The sequence below is a fragment of the Cibotium barometz genome, chromosome 54 (assembly GCF_041138505.1).
Source record: "Cibotium barometz isolate CiBa-2024 chromosome 54, ASM4113850v1, whole genome shotgun sequence".
In the NCBI taxonomy this organism is placed as follows: domain Eukaryota; kingdom Viridiplantae; phylum Streptophyta; class Polypodiopsida; order Cyatheales; family Cibotiaceae; genus Cibotium; species Cibotium barometz.
In genome coordinates, this window is record NC_141099.1 from 23,497,115 (window position 1) to 23,503,542 (window position 6,428).

Sequence of the window (6,428 nt, forward strand, 5' to 3'; positions counted from 1 at the left end):
CCACTTTCCTCGTCCATCTGGCGGCTCCACACCTCATAGGTAATGTAATCACTTGGTGGCAACATTAGTCCCGTTTACACAGATCCTTACATTGGCTTACTGGACTATGATTGGGACACCTTTGTGTATGATTTGAAGACCATGTTTCTACCTCTGCAGTACATGACAAATCTAGAAGATGAGTTCTATAAACTCACCCAGAACGGTTCCCCTGTGCTTACCTACTCCAATAAAGTGATCACATCAGCTCAACAATTGGGGAAGTTTGAGGAGGAGAAGCTCAAGCAGTTCATTCGGGGATTGGATCCAAGCATTCGGTTCCCCGTTCGAATTTTTGAACCTTAGACATATGACAGGCCTTTGACTCTTGCGCAAAATCATGAGATGATGCTCAATGGAGGCAAGCCCACTCCAGTCACTCCCAAACCTCAACTAGTAGCCCAGGCAACAGACTTAGACCACCCGGCAGAACCAGGCATCTAAGCAGCAGTCAGGTAAGGGTGCTCCCAACAACGAGGATGAAAAGAAGAAGGGCAAGAATAGCTCTTTTAGTGGAAAGGAGCGCCAAGGTAGACCTAAGAAGACCACGAAAGAAAAGATCAAGGAGGGCCTTACTAGAGGATTCTTACAGTCATGTGAGAAGGAACGGTACTTCAAAGAGAACCGTTTTTTTTTCCACCATTCAAAACATGCCAAGAAGGATTGTACCAAATGGCAAGCGAAAAAAAGCAAACAACTAGCCTCTACAGTGTAGGCATATGCTCACTTATGGTAGTACTATGTGTGAACATGGCTTAACCAAGGGCACTCTTCCCCATGTGGTTTTTCCCCTTGGATATCAAGTGTGAAAGGACACTCCATCCATATAACTTTTGTACTTCTACATTATATGGATGTGACTCACATGCAAGGGTTGACTTGCATTTTGTGATCACCACACATTTTGTGTCTGGCTCTCTCTCTCTCTCTCCTCTGTGTGAGCTTCTTCTCCCTGCATCTAACCCTAATCTGCAGGAAGCATTGCTATGTGTGAACTACAAGAGTAGAAACCTGTAGCGACCCTTATGGGGGTCGCTACAGAAGTCGTTCCAAAGGTCACTCTTGACCATCGTTTAAACGACCTCTATAGCGACGTTTTTGAGATGCATAAACGACGCTTTTTGGGTGGCATAAACCACGTTTTGAGGGTGGCATATACATCGCGTTTGGGTGGCATAAACGACGTTACGAGGGTGGCATAAACCACGTTGTTAGGTGGCATAAATGACGCCGCGAAGGTGGCATAAACGACCCTATTTGAGTGGCATAAACACCCAAGTTTGGGTGGCATAAGCGACCCAATAATTTATTATTATTTTTAGTCGTTGGGGTTGCTTAAAAGACCTTTGTTCTGAACGTTTTTTTTATAGCCGATGCGCATTCTCTCTCTCTCTCTCTCTCTCTCTCTCATACACATTATCTCCACTTGTGTCTCTTGCACACACATTCTCTCTCTCTTTCTCCCTCTCTCTCTCTCTCTCACACACACACACTTCACATAAACATTAGTCTCTCTCTCTCTCTCTCTCTCTCTCTCTCTTTCTCCCTCTCTCTCTCTCTCTCACACACATACACACACACTTCACGTAAACATTGGTCTCTCTCTCTCTCTCTCTCTCTCTCATACACACTTGCCTCTTTATCACACACACATTCGTACGTATACAAACATCATAAAATCTCTCTCTCTCTCTCTCTCTCTCTCTCTCACACACACACACACACACACACACACACACACACACACACACACACACACGCACGCGCATTCGTGTACGACAAAAGACCCAAGAATCGACATACATCGACTTTTGAAAAAGCAATGGCCGACATCGATTACGGTAAGTATAAATTAAATTTTGCAATCAATTAACATTTAAATCTGTAGATTTGGGAGGTAGACACTTCAAGAAACTCTTGATAGATGTAACACATGTGCATCATGGCCAAAAACACACATACATAAAGAAAATGTTAATGAAAGAGCGCTATCATTCTGAATGAGCGACTATATGTACCAAAAAATTATGTCTACAAACTTAGAACTAAATGGCTCTATCATTAATTGGAGTCATCGGAGGAAGAGTCCTCCTCTTGTACATTCTTGGGTGGTTACGATGATAACCTTGCTGCTACCTGTCGAGCAACCTCGTCCATGTCGTTCTCACCATATTGCTCCTACAATTAAAAATGTCTATTAGCTATTTGAGTATAAAAAAAACCACATAACATATAACACATGCAGATCTTGATTGGCATAAAATAATATTTGATAGAATTACTTACAAAAGCATCGGGTGTCGGCATCTCCTTCTGTAGCGCTCTGTAGCCGTAAATTGTGGCTCTCCGTATCTCGTCTGCAGATGGTGCTCGACCATAATCCTTTCTTTGTCATTTAAACATTGCATATATATAAGTAAGAAGTGAATTGAATGCATATGAGATCATAGATACATGGATACATACATACATATATATATATATATACACACACACACACACACACACACACACACACACACACACACACACACACACAATAGCTATAGATAGACAAACAAAAAATTTGTGCACTTACAAAGAGTGCTCGAAAGCCACTAGAGCCCATCCGCCCAAGCCGAGAGGTGTGCCCTGACTGGACACGAGCCTATGCTGCCTCTTGCAAATTAAATGCGCTTTTATATGAATATATAATTAATGTTATTCGAGAAGTACCTATCATATGCATTGAGTGAATTAACTTTGTGTACCTTCTGTTGAGGCCATGTCACTCTCAAGCGAATCTCTTTCCTGAAGTGCCGCCAAGAATCTCTGCACATCGCAGGTGGGCGTGTATGCTCAGGGACGGCCGCAAATTTCCTAAGCATTTAACAACAGTGTGTTATTACAAGGTTTCACAATTTACGATCAATAAACATATAGATGGATATATAAACACATATACATAGGTAGGTGGATAGATAAATAGATAAATGTAGCGGTCTGTATGCACTATGGATGCTCAATTGGGTGCATTTGGAGAGCATACTGGCTCTCTGAATGGACCAATTGCACATCCATAGTGCATACGGACCGGCCGACGGTCCGTATATGCTATGCTAACGCATTTGGGTGCATGAAGAACTATTTTGTGCAAGGTTACTGTAAGCCTCTAATATGGACATAAGTACAATAAGAAGGTATGATTACAAATTAACTAGTTTCTGCTGAGGGAAGAACATTATTCCTAACCTGGGGATAAGCAAATATGCATTGTGCGCTACCATAGCATTTACAAACACTTCTAGGATGATTTTGTATGTGTATTATTTTTGTTCAAGTTTTCTTTGATTTTTAATGATATTAATATGACATTAATATTTTATGAATGCAGATTCCGGGTCATCCTCTGGGACATCGCCTCCTCCCACTCTTCCTGTGTGTCCATCTGTAGTTGCGAGAGGAGATGGTTCCTCTTCTTCCACATCATCTACGACACTAGGCGACTCACAAACATATTACGTTGAAAGAATCCCATGTTGGTGTGCAGCATGCCATGGCACTCATCGACGAATGCGACGCATATGTTTTGCCCATATGGAGCAGTATGGTCCATGTCCTGATATGCCACTGTAAGAGGAATGGGAGCATCCCATGGTAAGTGATGTCATCCCATCTACCATTCCCAATGGTGGACGAGGTCTCTTTATTGCACAGGATTTACGCGTGCCCGCAAACTCAGAGGTGACTCTTATGTCATTTTGTGGGCCCATTTATGGTTGGGGCGCATGGCATGCACTTGTTCGCTTTATCAGAAGTATGACAACATATGGGCTTTGTGCTAATGCGGCCTCACTCACCAAAAGAAACATTAGATATAATTGTGGATCGCGGCTTTATATTGATGGAAGACCCTATGCTCAAGGAAATATAGCAGGGCTAATCAATAGTAGTAGAGGGAGAAATGAGAGAACAAATTGTAACTTTATGGAGTGTGAGAATAGTCATGAGCCATGTTATATGATTAGAGATGTACCCATATATATAGTAGTGTGTGCTACAAGATCATTACAAGCTGGCGAGGAATTATTTGTAAATTATGGATGGCGTCGGCCATCACCAGCCCCTCTTTGAGAATGAAATTTGAGATAAAGTGTCGGCCTCTTAAATTATGTATGTTTCAAATAATGTATCCAGCTTTGTAGCCCAATCAGTTTAATTTTGATAAATATTTGATGATATATTTCATTGTCTCGTCAGTAATACAACTAAGGGTATTTTAGTGTCTTGTTTAAGGTTATCTTGAGTATAGATTTTTGCTGCTAATATGCTTGAATTGTGTTGTAAAAAGGGTTTTAATGTTATGATTATATCACTTAATAATTCGATTGTTGTTACTTTAAATCATTTCTTCATGTAGACTATGTTTATACATGCAGTGTCCAGATGTTGAGGGTGTATCTAGCTCTCACCGAAGTCACCATATCTTGCCAGAGGAGTACATGAGGCTTTTACGTACACAAGATCCAAGTACATATCAACGACTTAGAGATGAGTACAATGCAAAATGCAGAGAAAAAGCGACCAATGAGGGACATGTTGATGATGACATCAATGAGTTTATCGACGATTGGTTCCAAGCAAGTAGTGAAGAAGAAACTTGTCCGCATGAAAAATTTCTACGAGAAGAAGCTTCAAGGCCCATCTACGATGGTGCATCCATATCAAGATTGAGTGTGACCTTACTCATCTTGAATCTCCAAACACGCTACCAATGGAGTAATGCATCGGTTTCTGCATTACTATCGTAAGTTATATTTGTATTTTGTTTGCATAAAAATAATGGCTCTCAATCACTTTTGTGCTCATTAAATATTTACAATTGAGTGGTAGGCTTCTTTCGAACAAGATTCTACCATCAAACAATGTGATCCCAAAGTCGAGGGACGAGGCAAAGAAAATGATCGCATCCCTTGGATCGAATACAACACAATTCATGCATGTGTCAATGATTGCATTTTGTATCGTGGAGAGTATGAAAATGCAACCACTTGTCCCAAATGCGGTGTTGCTCGTTTCAAGGCAGAAACCTTGAATGTCCCTATGAAAGTTCTGCGACACTTTCCCTTGGCACCACAAGTTGAACACATCTTCCGCAGCCCCGAAATAGCCAAGCTTATGGATTGGAGTTCGAGAAATGCAAGTATAGACGGAGTCATGAGGATTCCAAGCGATAGCAAAGCATTTAAGCATATTGATGCTACATGGCTAGAGTTTCATTGGGAGCCTCGCCATATAAAATTTGGAGTGATGATAGGTGTAGCCCACTATTCCAGTGTGCATGGCTGTCCCATAAATCTTATGCATGTGTCGTGGTAAGTAACTCCTCCCATGATCGCTTTTCAGAAGGGATCATATGAGATCTATGAGTAGTGTTGTCTGATGGCATGGGAGAGTTATTAAAGTCTCTGCCAAGAAGAGCACAAGATCGCCATGGGTAAGAAGCAATTGTGACATGTGAGGCTTCAACCGTAGTAATCACAACCTTAGTCTAACTAAACTGCACTTAATGATGTTTAAGAGATAGACAAATATGTGTCAATGCAATGCAGCTATATTAGATGATGAATGCGGTTACAATGAGATCCAAAGGGATCTATGCTGTCCTAGATGATGTCTACCCCTGGAAGAGAGGGAAACATGCTGAATAATGATGAAGGATGGTTGAAAGATGGCTGTCCTGACTCCAATGCTGAGTTCCACCACTTGTATGCTGGTATCCCTCTATGTAGGAGTTGGGAAGATGGCTGAATATGCTGATGCGTGGATGCGCTGCTATTGCCAGCCCTCTTGGTGTAGAAACGCTGAAGGAACACACTGTTGGATGCTGAACTGTATCCCCCTTTGCTCCTAGGAAGGAAAACGCTGAAGAGATCCAGATGTCTATGCTGAAATGATGCGTTTCTTTATATATGGGGAATTGGTGCTGGTTGGCCAGCTTGGCTGCAGTCGGCCAGCTCTGAATATGCTCACGACTGCCATTTAAATGCCATAAATGCTTTAAAGGATGGTCGGCTGACTTGAATGCTGTTGGCTGCCTCCACAAGCCCCAATGCTTTTGTCTAGATGGTTAATATGATGCTACAATGCTGAATCCAACCCATACCATGTGGTACATGCTGAAAACATTCATTTAAATGTCCATAAAATGCCTGATAAATCTTGATTAAATGCCTGATGATGCCATGCCATAAAATAATGCCATGTCACTGTACACCTGAATGGTGTGCACGTGACATTCCCCACTGCTAAACTGTTGCTGGGTGGTATACCTGGCAACCTTCGACTCCTCTGTGATCCTTCTCCTCCGAACCGCTGCCCCCTTCTGTCTTTTGCTGCCGGGACTGAGG